The sequence below is a fragment of the Thamnophis elegans genome, chromosome 12 (assembly GCF_009769535.1).
Source record: "Thamnophis elegans isolate rThaEle1 chromosome 12, rThaEle1.pri, whole genome shotgun sequence".
Taxonomy (NCBI): Eukaryota; Metazoa; Chordata; class Lepidosauria; order Squamata; family Colubridae; genus Thamnophis; species Thamnophis elegans.
Window position 1 is genome coordinate 11,793,249 of NC_045552.1, and position 16,110 is coordinate 11,809,358.

The 16,110-nt window shown below is 46.2% G+C and overlaps 1 protein-coding gene across 1 annotated transcript in view; it reads right to left on the bottom strand.

Moving 5' to 3' along the window:
• Window positions 1–15,400, bottom strand: part of KMT2B (lysine methyltransferase 2B) — a 77,165-nt gene extending 61,765 nt beyond the window's left edge. Inside the window, 1 exon segment of the mRNA XM_032227095.1 lies at window positions 14,921–15,400. The gene's annotated coding sequence lies outside the window, so the exon portion shown is untranslated.
• Window positions 15,401–16,110: the final 710 nt, after the last annotated feature.

A 16,110-nucleotide genomic window follows, 5' to 3' on the forward strand; every position in this document is an offset into this window, starting at 1 on the left:
ATTGCAGAATGCGGTCAGAGTCACACACACCCCAGCCCAGCATTACTGAAAATGAAATGTCCCCCCACTTTTCAAAAAGGCAACTGGACTTTCTTTGTTTTTCCTTGAAGACATTACACTTCTCGTCCAGGAAGCTTCTTCAGTTCTCATTCAGAGTGATCAGTCCCAATTCAGCCAGAACTGAAGAAGCTTCTTGATGAGAAGCGAACGTCTTCAAGGAAAAACAAAGAAAGAGTTCAGTTGCCTCTTGAAAACGCACCTTTGGGACACCATGATCTGGATGATTGCAAATTTACTGAAATTTACTGAAACAGGAACAACTTTTGGGTAGCAATAGCACTTAAGACTTATATACCGCTTGACAGCCCACTCTAAGCAGTTTACAGAGTCAGCATCTTGCCCCCAGACAATCTGGGTCCTATTTTACCAACCTCGGGAGGATGGAAGTCTGAGCCAGTGAGAATCGAACTGCTGAACTGCTGGCAATCAGCAGAAGTAGCCTGCAGTACTGCATTCTAACCACTGCGCCACCATGGCTTTTGATGGGATTACCTTTCCCCATGGGGAAAGAATAGGGAAAATACCCTTAGACCCATGTGCACATCCAGCAGAAAATGTTGGCAATTTTAAATACACGGATCTCTTACACACTTACACACACACACACACACACACACGGCAGACTGAATCTATTATAAAGGAAGGATGAAGTTGACAATTCTGCATGGAACTTTATTAGATCTGCATTGCCTTTATTATTTATAATTTAGATTTGAAAAGTTGCCCAAGTCACGGCAACTGTCTGATGTCCGTCCCCCCCCCGCCAGCCCCTAAAAATGCAGAAGCTTTTAATAGATTTGAATGCCTGTGATTACTCCTCAGTTTCAGAAAGGAAGACTGCAGGTGTTAAGTTTTGAAAACGGAGGGCGAAACAATCGCCGTGCCTCAACAGCAAAGAGAAAAAATAATTCTACAAAGAGACTGAAAACTCTTTTTTTTCCCTTTTGACAGGCGATCCGTGATAAATCGCTAGATTTCAGACCCAACGGTCAAGACGTAGTCAAGGTAGCAGCACCTGGGAAACAGATGGCAATTTTTTTTTTAAAGTATGCTGAGATCAGGTTCGAATTCAGTGAAAGCTGGCAGGGCTTCTGCGGAAAATCAAGGAAGAAAAGAGGGGTGGCGAAGTGAGCAGCTTTCTTTTTTCTGTTTTGAGGTCATATTCTCTCAAGATTAAAGATCACATGGCAAAGCAGTCAAACGCAGCTGTTCGCAGGGTCAGAGGGAAGGGAAGGGCAGGCAGGCGAGAGCCTCACCTCTGCCTTTCTCTTCAGCAAAGGGAAATTCTTAACAAAAATCCAATTTTCGAAATTAAGCTGACCGCTGGTACTTTGCCCGTACGGTCTTTAGTCCCCTGCGTGTGCTCTTTGTGGATTGTTGCATCTTTACATTCGCAGCTGTAAGGTTGACGACCGTCCCCGCTGTTTCTTAAATACAAGTCGTCCTCAACTTACGACCACAATTGAGCCCAAACGTGAAACATTTTGTCAAGTTAAATTTGCCCCCTTTTTACGATCTTTCTTGCCACCGTTGTTCAGTGAGTCACTGCGGCTATTAAATGGGTCACGGGGTTATTCAGAGAATCTGGCTTCCCCATCGCCCCACCCCCATTGGCTTTGCTTGTCAGAAGGTTGCAAAAGGGGATCCCGTGACCCTGGGGACACTGCCACCGTCGTAAGTATGAGTTAAGCTTGCCAAGCCTCTGAATTTTGATCACGTGAAGCTGCAACAGTCATCAGGGTGAAAAATTGTCATCACAAGTCACTTTTCCCCCCACTCCTTTTGTGATTTCAAATGATCACTAAATGGACTTGTAAATCAAGGATTACCTGTTGTCTTTCCGTGCTATCCTTAAAAGTGCACGGCAAATAATACGGCAATGGCCAGTTGTGCTAACTCAGAAAGCTCAAACTGCCCAAGGAGCTGCTGATACAGTTTTACAGAGGAATGATTGAGTCTTGTCATCTGCATCTCTATAACTGTCTGGTTTGGCTCTGCAACCCAGTAGGAGAGACACAGACTTCGATGGATAATCAGAACTGCAGAAAAAACAATTGCTACCAACCTGCCTTCCATCGAGGATCTTTACACTGCACGAGTCAAAAAGAGGGCCATGAAAATATTTACAGACCCCTCGCATCCTGGACATAAATTGTTTCAACTCCTGCCCTCAAAACGATGCTATAGAGCACCGCAGACCAAGACAATTAGACACAAGAACAGTTTTTTTCCTGAATGCCATCACTCTGCTAAACAAATAATTCCCTCAACACTGTCAAACTATTCACTAAGTCTGCATTACTATTAATCTTCTCATTGTTCCTATCACCCATCTCCTCCCACTTATGACTGCAACTTTGTTGCTTGTATCCTTACGATTTATATTGTTTCCTAGTATGATTTGATTGCTTATTTGTATCCTGTGACTATCATTACGTGTTGTGCCTTATGATCCCTGATGAATGTATCTTTCTTTTTATGTACACTGAGAGCATATGCAGCAAAGACAAATTCCTTGTGTGTCCAATCACACTTGGCCATAAAGAATTGAATTCTATTCTATTCTATTTCTGCGAGCTACACCAGATCTTCATCTCCAAAACAGATGCATTAATCAACAGTAGCCCTCTCCAGTTGGTGAACCACTGGTAATGGGACCACCAGTAAGGAAGGTCACTCAGAGGGATCTGAAAACAGGAATACACATAAAACTGAGTCCTGCCTGGCTAACAATGCCTCCAACTTTTCTCTCCCGCCGGCTCATCCAATCAGGGTGCCGAGTAGAGCTTATTGTTCAGCGCGGGACAGAAAGAGCTGTCAGCATTTTCTTCTGGCCAGGGACATGTGGATCACTTGAAAAACAAACACAGGAAAGGGAGAGGGATCCTGCAGTTAAAAGCAGCAGTCAAGAAATAAAAGTCGAGCTCAGTAATGGCGAAACTTTTCGGCACCAAGTGCCCAAATCAGAACATGCGTGCCGGAAACTCAAAGACCAGCTGGCCAGTGTACATGCATGCACCAGCCACCTGGTTTTTGGGTTTCCGGTGTGGGCATGCATACTGGACAGCTGGACTTCATGTGGCCAGTGCTATCTGTGCGCCAGAATAGCAATAGCAATAGCAGTTAGACTTATATACCGCTTCATAGGGCTTTCAGCCCTCTCTAAGCGGTTTACAGAGTCAGCATATCGCCCCCAACAACAATCCGGGTCCTCATTTTACCCACCTCGGAAGGATGGAAGGCTGAGTCAACCCTGAGCCGGTGAGATTTGAACAGCCGAACTGCAGAACTGCAGTCAACTGAAGTAGCCTGCAGTGCTGCATTTAACCACTGCGCCACCTCAGAAACAAGAAGAGGAGCTGGTGATGGTGCGTGTGCCCACAGAGGGGGCTCTGTGTGCCGCCTCTGGCACGCATGTCACAGGTTCGCCATCCTGGGTCTAGCCTGACGATGATGATGGCAGAAAGATGCCAGGCTTCTTTCTGAAACAATTTGGAAGCCCTTAGAAGCCCTGAATGGCGGGATTTGGGAAAACAAAGAAAGGCAAGTGGGTTTAGGCTAGGAGTGTCCAACTGTGGCAACTTTAAGACTTGTGGATTTCAATTCCCCAGACAGCATTATTTTTACTAAAAGAGCACAATTGAGAACAGGATATATGGATCTGTAGAGATGATACAGAAATAGGAACTGCCTTTTCTTTCTTACTTGCTCTATTACGTTATAGGCGGTTTTTATTATTGTCTTCTGTATTCTGATCGATAGATCCATACATAATGATGTGCCGTCATACCGAACAAGTTAGGAATTTTGGCTTACTAAACTATAATCTGCACAGTGTATCCTTGGGCAAGCACCATGGACAGTAAATGGATAAAGTAATCATATACATTTAGCACAATATTGTCTCTAAACCAGGGATTACAAAGAAGAAGATTTATAAACCAGGGATCACGGTTATTTTACAAAATCTGGCTTTTTAGACATATTTAACCTTAATCCCAGGTTCTTGTTAACATTCAGCTGGGCAGGATGTTCACCAACTCAGGGAGAGGAAGTGAATGAATAGGCTATGGGGGCACAATACCATTTAATAAAGCAGAAGTCCTGGTTTATTGTTTTGTTTGGGGGTGTGCGCATGAAATGATTTTATTATATTTATATCCTATCTTCCTTCCCTATTGAAATTCAAGGCAAGATGCAACTAATTTGCAGGTATTCTTATTACATATCAGCAAGATATTAATTATCTTGAAAGCGTTTGGATCAATATTAAAGGTTGGGGGGGAATGACATTGCCATAGGTCTATACTACAGGCTACCCAACCAAGCAGAGGAAGTAGATGAACTTTTTGTAAGTCAGCTAACTAAGGTATGTAGGAAGCGCACCACAATAGTAATGGGTTTTTTTAACTACCCTGACATCCGTGACCCGTCAAAAGCGCGAACGTCATAAGCGCGCCAACAACACCGCGGCGCTAAAACCGCGATTTCAAAAGCGCACCGACAACAGCGCGATTTCATTTAAGGTAAGATTTACAGTTAGGTTTAGGGTTAGGTTTAGGGTTAGGTTTAGGGTTAGGTTGAGGGTTACGTTACAGCGCGCTTCTGTCGACGCGCTTTTGTCGGCGCGCTTTAGGGCTAATTAGTCGCTCATTCGTCGTGCGGTTTTGTCACCGCGCTTTAGACACCGCAGTTTAGTCAGGCGCGCTTTTGTTGTGCGTGCATTTGTGGTGGAACCCTGACATCAACTGGGAAACAAACTCTGCACCAAGTGGAAGATCCAACAGGTTCCAAAAGAACCTAGCAGACAACTTTGTTTCCCAAAAAGTAGAGAAGGGAACAAGGGGATCAGCCATATTGGACATTCTCACTAACAGAGAGGAATGATAGAAGGTGTTGAAGCCATAGGAACCCTGGGGCAAATGACCATGCAATATTGGAATTCAACATTATGCAAACACAAGTAGTAGAACAAAGTCAAACTAGAGTCTTGGACTTTAAGAGAGCTAATTTCAATAAACTTAGAGACAGCTTGGGAAGAATTCCATGGATGAGAATCCTCAAGGGGAAAACAATTCAAGAAGCTTGGGCAATGTTGAAAAATGAGATTACAAAAGCCCTTCTAGCATTATACCAATGAAGAAGAAAAATAACAGCTCCCAAAAGAAACCAGCATGGCTGCATAAAGAACTCTCTGACAAATTGAAAGAGAAAAAGATAAGTATAAAAAGTGGAAAGAGGGGGACATAACTAAGGCAGATATCAGCAAATAGCCCGAGCCTGTAAAGATGAAGTAGGAAAGCTAAGGCTCATAATGAAGAAAGGCTTGCCACAAAAGTAAAAACAACAACAAAAGCATCTTCCAAAATGTTAAAAACAAGAAAAGTTTAAGGAAACAACTGGTCCATTGCTGGGAGAAAGTGGCAAGAAAGTGACAAGCACAGGGGAGAAAGCAGAACTATTTAACTCATTTTTTGCATCTGTCTTTACACAAAGGATAAAACAGTCCAACCTATCAAAACAGCACCACAAAAATCAGATTAGGAACACAAATTGAAATAGGGAAGAAAATGGTAAGTGAGCACCTGTCTACCCTAGATGAGTACAAATCACCAGGGCCAGACGATTACACCCCAGGGTTCGGAAGTAACTGGCAGATGAGATCTCAGAACCACTGAACTATATCTTTCAGAGATCCTGGAGCACCGGGGAACTGCCAGAGGACTGGAAAAGAGCTGATGTAGTTCCCATCTTCAAAAAAGGAAAGAAAGAGATCCAGGAAACTATAGACCTGACTTCAACACCAGGAAAGATTCTGGAAAAGATAATCAAGCAACGAATTAGTGAACATCTAGGAGTAAACAAAGTAATACCCAAAAGCCAAACAGGGGTTTGTTAAAAAACAGATCATGCCAGACTAATCTTATTGCATTCTTTGACAAAGTGACAAAATTAGTGGACCAGAGGAATGCCGTCGATATAGTTTACTTGGACTTCAGTAAGGCATTTGACAAGGTAGACCATAACCTACTACTAGATAAAGTACAAGAATGTGGATTAGACAGTATCACCAACAGATGGATTCGTAACTGGCTGACCAACCGCACTCAACGTGTAGTCCTCAATGGAACTGCATCTACATGGAGGGAAGTATGCAGTGGAGTACCCCAAGGCTCTGTTTTAGGCCAAGTACTCTTCAACATCTTTATCAATGATTTGGATGAGGGAATACATGGGAACTCATCAAATTTGCAAATGACACCAAGCCAGCAGGAATAGCCAACACTCCAGAAGACAGGCTTAAGATACAGAAGGATCTTGACAAACTTGAACATTGGGCACTATCTATAAAATGAAATTCAATGGTGAAAAGAGTATGATTCTACATTTAGGACAAGAAAAACGAAATGCACAGGTACAGTATAGGTGGTACCTTGCTCAACGTAGTAACTGTGAGAGGGATCTTGGAGTCCTAGTGGACAACCATTTAAATATGAGCCAGCAGTGTGCAGCAGCTGCCAACACAGTTCTAGGCTACATAAACAGAGGGATAGAATCAAGATCACGTGAAGTGTTAATACCACTTTATAATCCCTTGGTAAGGCCACACTTGCAATTCAGTTTTGGTCACCACGATGTAGAAAAGATGTGGAGACACTAGAAAGAGTGCAGAGAAGAACAACCAAGATGATTAGGGGACTGGAGACTAAAACACATGAAGAATGGTTGCAGGAACTGGGTATGTCTAGTTTAGTGAAAAGAAGGACTAGGGGAGACATGATAGCAGTGTTCCAATATCTCAGGGGTTGCCACAAAGAAAAGGGAGTCAAACTACTCTCCAAGGCACCTGAGGGTAGAACAAGGAGCAATGGGTGGAAACTAATCAAGGAGAGAAGCAACTTAGAACTGAGGAGAAATTTCCTGACAGTTAGAACAACTAATCAATGGAACAGCTTGCCCCTAGAAGTTGTGAATGCCCAACACTGGAAGACTTTAAGATGATGTTGGATAGCCATTTGTCTGAAACGGTATAGGGTTTCCTGCCTAGGCAGGGGATTGGACTAGAAGACCTCCAAGGTCCCTTCCAACTCTGCTATTGTATTGTATTGTATTGTATTGTATTGTATTGTATTGTATTGTATTGTATTGTATTGTATTGTATAAGACAGGTGGGTTGGCTCCAGGGTGGATTTGATTGAAATCGATGTAAATCAACGATATTTAAATCACTAGTAAAAAAAGCTTGATTTCAATCAACTTGATTCAAATTATAATTTTTAAACAGCAGCTATCATCTCTGTCCCGCAGCGGCTCCTCCTCTGTCCAGCTGTTGACTCACTGACAGTCCCAATATTGCAGAATATATAGCCTCACGCTATATAACTAAGCTCCATTCATGCTGGACAAACTAAATGATTAGTGTATCTTAAATAGAAAACTATCTTTGGATAGATTTTTACTCTAAAAGCATTTTATTAAAATAAATTGATTTAAAAAATCTGATTTAAATTTTAAAAAATCCAATTTTTAAAATTACTTTTTTAAATCATCGATTTTTTATCCACCCTGGTTGGCTCAGTCCTTGGAGCAATTTCAGCTGACAAAAAGCTCTTTAAAAGGAATCAACCAACTTCTCTATAGTCAGATGATTATGGATGGGGGCGGGGAGGGAGAAATACAACTTTATTTTATTTTATTATTTAAATTCATTCTCCAGAGAAGGGTTTGCAGGAACTTGCGGTTTTCACCAGGCTCTCAAAGAAGCCGCCCCTGGAACAAAAAGAAGCCCATTTCTACCAGAATGTTCCTAGATAGTACATGTTCAGTGCACCAATTAATTGCGTAATGCATGGCTGACACCCCAGCTTCCAACTAATCCACCTTGCAACCCTGATACACCACAAAGAGGGATATAGTGCAAGAATGTTATTCATTCACTCTTGCGTACAGGTCTGAGCTGACAAAGGCTGCTGAATGTCTCAACCCATTCATGGTTCTGTACTTTTATGCATCTTGGAAATGGGGGGGGGGGGAAATAAGCTAAGAAAATGCCAAGGCAAATGGAGTTCATCCATGCTGACCAGAATTAATGCTACTGTATAGGCCAGTGATGGCTAACCTTTTCATCGCTGCGTGCCGAAAGCACAACCCACAATGCATGCGTGCGTGACACACACACACCCCACCCGCCCTGTCTCCCGTGCATGCGTGGCAAAGCATGCACGGCTTCCTGCACCAACTTAGAAGCCAAAAAGACGGGGTACGGGGACGCTGCCCGAGGCCCCACAATGCAATGCGAGCACCTCCCGTGCGTGCACCCCACCCATGCGCCCCTCTCCCCCGCATGCGCCCCACCCCCATGCATGCACATACACATCCCCCTTGTGTGCTCCTTGCCCCCCCCCCCCCGCTCATGCATGGCAGAGACCGAAGACCAGCTGGTCAGTGGGAGGCACACACACATGCAGGGTGGAGCTGGGCTGAGGCTGGCATGCCCATAGAGAGGGCTCTGTGTGCTACCTGTGGCACATATGCCATAGGTCGTGCCATCATGGGTTTAGGCTAATGAATGGATTACAGACAATCCATTCTTTGGCACGAAAAATTAAGAGGGAAAAATTTCCTTTCTGCTCCTTAACTTCTGCCTAGCAATCAAAGCTCCTAGCTGTAAACCACAGGAAAATTCAACACTCAAAGGAAGATTATTACTGAAACAGCCTTCAAACTCATATGCACAAAGGTTTCTGAAGCCAGTCATAAGAAGAACTGAGAGCAAGCACATTCTCTTCCTGAAATATTGACATTACACATACTGGATAATATCAATTCTGAGAGCCGAAGTCCAACTCATTTCGAGTTCCACAGTTGACTCGGCCTCTGCTTACAACCATAACCGAGCCCACACGTTTCCATTGCTGACCAAGACAATTGTTTTGTCTCATTTTATGACATCTCTTGCCACAGTCGTTACGTGAATTGCTACAGTTGTTAAAAGTGAATCGCTACAGTTGTTCAGTTAGTAACGTGCTGACTGAACTTCTCAAAAGGGGATCACATGATCCCAGGACACGGCAACCATCCTAAGTACATGCCAGTTGCCAAGCACCTGAGTTTCGATCCGTTGAGCATGGGAGATTGCAACAGTTGTTGAAAAACCAGTCATAAGTCACTTTTTTCCACTCCGGTTTGAACAGTCACGAACAACGGCTGTGAGTTGAGAATTACAGTGTGACTAAACATGTTGGGCAAATTTTATTTCAATCAACGTTTGCTAGACTGAGGTAGCCATTCACCTGGATGTCAGAGGACAGTAAATGATTCTCCCCAAGCAACCAGCACATAAAACGTTATTAGCTGAAACAAATGTGAGTTGGGATACCTTTGCTTGGCGGTTCTTCCCCTGCAAGTATGCATAGATGAGATGCAGCAATAAATTGTGTGTGTGTGTGTGTGTGTGTGTGTGTGTGTGTGTACACGTACACACACACACTTTGCCTTTGCTATAACTGTAGATACATACACACACCAAGTATAATTTATGATGTTTCCAACAATTTAAATATGGGTGTGTGTACATTATACATATTTCATCCTGCAAAAATTCTACAGTTACAGCAAAGGCGAAAGTTCTAAGAGACAAAGAAGCATGGAGTGAAATGTATATAAAAGAGACCAGGTGAGTCTCTTTTATATCCAAGCAATGAGAGCCCGAGAGAGACTCTCATCCATGCTGGATGGATTAAAATTATTGCCTGGAAGTTCATTTGGTTTGAGTCTTGGTCAACCGTCACTACTAGCACATCCTACAACTGTTCTTATTCCCGTGTTCTGCAAAATAAGGAAAGCTCTTTATGAGAGATACCCCTTGCCGCCCGTACGTAACTGCCCTGAGGAAATAGAAAATGCGGGTGGACTACCTCTGGGTCCTGACACATTCCGCAGAACAGATGCTCATGCGTTTCCAGGAGAAGCGGGATGGTACAAGCAAGTTGCTTGGAGGTTCCATTGCTACCAGTAGTACTATATCACCAGCAGCATATTTCATGAAGAGCTAGGAGGTTACATCTTAATGGATATGTTTGAGGTGGCATGGGGAGGGAAATAAAGATCTTAATAATAAAGAAAATAATTAAGAAGAGCTGAGGTGGCGCAGTGGGTAGAGTGCAGTACTGCAGGCCACTTCAGCTGACTGCTAGCTGCAGTTCAGCGGTTCAAATCTCACCGGCTCAAGGTTGACTCAGCCTTCCATCCTTCCGAGGTGGGTAAAATGAGGACCCAGACTGTGGGGGCAATATGCTGACTCTGTAAACCGCTTAGAGAGGGCTTAAAGCCCTATGAAGCGGTATATAAGTCAAACTGCTATTGCTATTAATAGTTGCCAGCTATTCTTCTGGTTTCCAGAGTGCACATGGAGGCCGGCGAATTGATCTCCGAGGGTGCTAGAGCGCTGGAAAACGGCCTCAAAATGGCCTGAAAAACAATCTGAAAACGGTCCGAAAAACGGTCAAAACACAGACATGTGCGTGCCGGCCAGCTGGTCTTCGGGTTTCTGGTGTGCACACGCATACACATGCATGTGCGTTGTGGTTTGGGCACTTGGTTCACCATCACTGATATAGGTTCTCTACAGGTAGTCCTTGACTTACGACCACAATTGAGCCCAAATGTCTGCTGCTAAGCGAGACCGTTAAGTGAATTTTGCTATATTTTACAACCTTTCCTGCAAAAGTTGTTAAGTGAGTCACTTCAGTTGCTAAATTAGTAACACGGATGTTAAGCGAATCTGGCTTCCCCATTGACTTTGCTTGTCAGAAAGTCACAGTAGGGGATCACGTGACACACACTGCAACCGTCATAAATGTGAGTCAAGTTGCCAAGCATCTGAATGTTGATCACATGACCATGGGGAGAATACAATGGTCATAAGGGTGAAAAATGACTGTAACTCACTTTTTTCAGTACCACTGTAGCCTCAAACAGTCACTAAATGAACTGTTGTATGTTGAGGACTGTAGTCCAAACACTATGACTCTTCCTTACTAGCTCTGCAAGCTTTCAAACTTGCTTTCTGTTTAATCTGCCCATTGCAATGAATTCCGAGGTGTATTCTATGATCCATGTCATTCACACAGGATGCCTTCAAGCCATTTTTGAGGGTTTTAATTCTGGAGGGGACAACATTTTGATAGTTGGGAACTATAATCAGAATATATATATATTTTTTAAAAAGATGCAATGAATGGCATGACGATAAAGCACAAGGTCAGAGCTAAGAGGTTTCTTTTTTTTTTTTTAAAGTTGATATAGATTTTTTTCCCTTTCCTGGTTTTAAACTTGTTAGGGATACTTAAGGATATGGAGTGTCCATGCAGTTCCTATATGCAGGGGTCTCCAACCTTAGCAACATTAAGCCTGGTGGATTTCACCCTCCAGCAAGCTGGGTGGGAATTCTGGGAGTTGAAGTCTGCCAGGACTAAAGTTGTAAGGTTGGAGACCCCTGCTATATCACAAGGCCCGCGGATCTGGAGTTATGAAAAGGCTATAGTTTGGGGACATATAGTAAAATATATTTCCCAGGGATTAGAATTTTATCTTAGAATGTATTGAATCAGGTGGCATGAAATGCATAATTGTCAGGCAATTGGTTGTAATGGAAAATGTAACTTGTAAGGAAAATGTATATACCATTATTAATGAAGGCCTGCTTGGTCTGTAGCGCAAAAACTGCATAGATGAAGAGAGACAAAGAACAATGGAATCTTTCAGTTCCCAAGTTCTACATACAGTACTTGTTTACACTAAGCAAGGATGGTAAGAGCCATTGGCAAGGAAAGGACAAACTAAAAAAAAGCGAGGGAGAAATTAATAGAAAGGAAAAAGTAGAGAAACACTTTTCTTCCTATTGAAATAGTGAATTTAATGAAGCGACACACAAGATTCGTGACTATTCAGAAAAATATACTTGTTTGCACAATTATAGCTGTGGAATGTACTAAACACTAGATATTGTGAATCTATCAATTGGAGCATAAAGGGGACTATGGCACTAACAGAAGATTGGCTGCAAATTATCACGAATTCTGATAGGTGCATATTAGACTCCAAATCAAAGATCATGCAGTTTTAAAAAAAAAAAAACTAGCACCCTTGCATCCTGTTTGCAAGCTTTTCATATCCATTGGGTTGGCTGCTGTATTATGCCCAGCAGCAAACCAGATACATCTTATAGCCCCTTTCTTTTACGAGGCAGAAACTTACGTTCAAATTCACCACAACTGAGATAAATTTTCATCAGTTTTGATGGGGAATACAAAGTCTTGTAGTCTCTTCTGCCTACCTTGCATGATCAACCTAAAATGTCACTTCACAAACCCAAGCTCTCTTCTGTGCTGTCAACAAGATGTCAAGTACGAAGGAATAAGAATAGGGCTTAAGGGCCCAACCCTCACAGCCTTTCTCATGCAAGCTAAGTGATGTCACTAAGGACCAGGCCAACCGTCAAGTTACACCCAAATGACAGAGTCAAAGGAGGAAGAAAAACCTTCATGACAACATCACCCTCACAAGAGCTCTGACTAGGCATCTACTTTGCTTTGCCATGTTAGGCCTGCTCTGAGACCACTGTCTGTCCTAAGACGTAAAGCATTCCACCTTAGGAAGCAGTGATCCATTACAAACAATTCTCAAATCTTTTTATTGGTGGCCTTGTTTCAAAAGCCACATAGACTTTCTGTTAGGATTGATGCCCTTACGAGTCTTCTAGAACAGTGTTTTTCAACCTTGGCAACTTGAAGATGTCCGGACTTCAACTCCCAGAATTCCCCAGCCAGCGAATGCTGGCTGGGGAATTCTGGGAGCTGAAGTCCAAACATCTTCAAGTTGCCAAGGTTGAAAAACACTATTCTAGAAGACTAGGTGCTTGATGTCGCCCGACTTTTGAAACCTGGTCAGGAAGCCATCATCCATCATTTGCAATCAGCAACAGCAAACTGCCCCAAATACAAAAATAGCTTGTAAAGGCCTATTTGATGTGTTGCTTCCAAGGGGGGAAAAGATAGTTGTAAATATTCAGAGCCGATGCCAATCAAGCCGAAGTAGGGGAAACTGCATACTGTATATCGACTGGATGACTGCAGTCTGTAAGTGGGACTCATGATAGAAAGCTCTTCCCTATCAATAATCTCTGCCAGGGGAGAGGATATCTCTTCACCTAAAGCTAACCTCAGCTTCGGCTACATGTTTTTTTCTCCATGTCGTTCTGGATTAAGATGATGGAAATGAAATTCATACCCAAGGAGCTGCCACAAATATATGAAAGTCAAGCCGGCATCCAGCCTGTTCCTGGCACTTCCTAGACATTTCCAGTTTCCTGGATGTTCCCAAGTAACTTTTTGAAGTTCCTGGAAGCAAGCAAGGGCTTTCTTCAGAGAAACATCCAGCCCCTGCAGGAATCAAGGGATCCCCTTAGAATCCTGCAATTCCCTTAGAATCCTGCAAGGATTTGCCAAGCTGTTTTGTAAGAAGCTGTAGGGAAGGACCTCTCTGGTTAAGTTGCTTCCTCCAAGGATCAGGATACAGGAGGATGGAGGAGTTAGCCTGAGCGGCAGGTGACTGTTCAAAGAGTTAACTCTGGAGGATCCAGGAAGAAACAAAGGCAGCATATGTCTTAACCGCACCACACCCCCCAACTAACCAGAAACAGGCCCTCCTCCCTCTCTCCCAAAGAGCCACCTTCCTATTAAAAGAGCACCTAGGAGCAAAAAGGGAGAACAGCTGCCTCTGCAAACAACAAGGGCTGGAAGCAAACCCCTCCTCCACGGTTTTCCCTCCAAGGAGGACAGCATCTGTTCACCAGGCTACCCCATCACACCTGAACTAGTTGCACACTGCCATGCCAAAGCGGGCACAAAGGGAGGAGCAGGGCTTGGTTAAGCAACCTGGGCCCACCCGTTCCAGGATTGTTTCCTGGCAGCTCAGCTGCAATTCCCAGAGCTGGGTTTTCCTTGGGAAGCGCCCCTGGGGAGGGGGGGCTATCAAAACCCACGAGGATCCCACCCCCTCGGAAGCATTTAAAGCAGCCAGCAGAAGTCACTCTGGAGGCCCCTGGGGGAAGCAAGCAGCGCCAATCAGCTGGAAACTCACCCACCCCCCACCCACCCACCGGCCTCCTCTTCCTCCTCCTCCTCCTCTTCCACTTCACCTCCTTTCCTCCTCCTCCTCTCCACCTCCTCTTCCACTTCCACCTCCTCCTCCTCCTCCTCCTCTTCCACCTCCTCCTCCTCTTCCACTCTCTCCTCTCCCTCTCCCTCCTCCTTTTCCACTCTCTCCTCTCCCTCCTTCTCCTCCTCTTCCTCTTCCACTCTCTCCTCTCCCTCCTCCTTTTCCACTCTCTCCTCTCCCTCCTTCTCCTCCTCCTCTCTCTCCCTCCCTCTCCTCTCCCTCCTCCTCCTCCCCAAGGCCGCTCCTCTGAGCCAAAAGCCGCCGCAATCCACGTGCAGGAGACGCGGGCACGGCTCAGAACCGGCTCCGTCCCTCCCCCACCCCACCCCACCCCGAGATCCAGGAAGGGAAAGGCTGCCACGACACTCCCTGCCCGGACGCCGGGATGGCGAGCAGCCGTCGGCCCCGCGGGAACCTCCCCCGCCCAGCCGAGCACCGGTTGGAGACGCCCGATTTTCGGGGGGGGGGGCAGGAGAGAGCCGGGGGGGGAGGGTGTTTAAAGAGACAGAAAGGTCAACCCGCCGCGTGGACGGGCCGCTGCGCCTGGCCGGGAAGGGAGCGGGCTCGCTGGCGCCAAGGGCCGCCCTCCTTGTCAAAAAGGGCCGCGCCGCCTCTGCCACCGCCGCCGCGGGAATCTCACCGGCTCGTCCTCGCTGCTGTCCCCCAGCAGAGTCTGCAGGCGGCGCCAGCTCCGGCTGAGGCCCAGCAGGCTCCCCAGGGTGGTGTCCGCCGCCGTCGTTCCCGCCGCCGCCGCCGCGGCCCGCTCGCCCTCTCCGGAGGCGGCCCAGAGCAGCAGCTGCGGCGCCAGCAGCGAGACCCGCGCGCGGCTGCCGGCCCCGGCTCCCCGCGCGCGGCACCCGCCGGGCCGTCCCGGAAAGCGGCCCCGCGGCACCGAGGCCCAGGACGACGAGGCGGAGGAGGAGCCCCCTCCGCCTCCTCCCGCCGCCGCAGCAGCCGCCGCCGCCGCCATCTTTAAACACTGAGAGGAGTCTGAGGGGGCCGGGCCACCACAATAACAATCCTCCACCAGCGCCTCCAGCCCGCGGCGCGAGGCAGCCTGGGAGTGCGAGTCCCGCGCCGGGCAGCTGTGCCCTGAGAGAAAGAGGAGGGGGCGAGACTCCGGGACCGCCGTTCCCGTCGGGCGCCGCGGGCCGGAAACGCCCTTCTGACGTGGGAGGCGGATTGTGGGAGAAAGAGTCCTGGCGTTGGCTTGGCCCTCTGCAGTCCGGCTGAGGCGGCGAAAGAGGGAAAACTCGGTTTCCCGTCGGGCACCGCGGCCGCCTTCCAGCCCGATCGGCCCTTCAAGGCATGGGGAACGATTGAGACGGGCGTAATGGTCGCTTGCCTAGGCGAGATGGGGGGGAGGGGACAGGGAAGTCAGAGGATCTTGCTGGAATGTCTGTAGAAAGAAAAAAATTCGGATTCCGCCTGTGCTTTACGACGCGGAGTACTATTGCCCTCCCCATGAACTGTGGCCAGAGAAGTCTTTTACAACAGCCTTAAATTAGGAAGGGAATCTCCTTTGCGCCTCAGCCTGAGAAGCAGCTATAAGAACTACAGGTTCCAGGATGCAGTGCGAGGCCGGAGTCCCGTTTCCGCTGAATGCTGGGAATTGCAGTCTGCGACGCGGGCCCTCTGCTGGGCCGTGCCATCTGTGCCATCCCGGAAGAAGCTATAAAAAAGGGGTTTTCCCTTTGTGATAAGCTGCCTGCACGAATGAGTTTGCAAGTTACTCAGCCGTGTAAAAGGGTCCCACGTGTCTGGGGTCAAGTCTCGCCCCTCCACTCCTCCGTTTGATAGGGGTCAGTTTGAGGCAGAGCGTTTAACAAG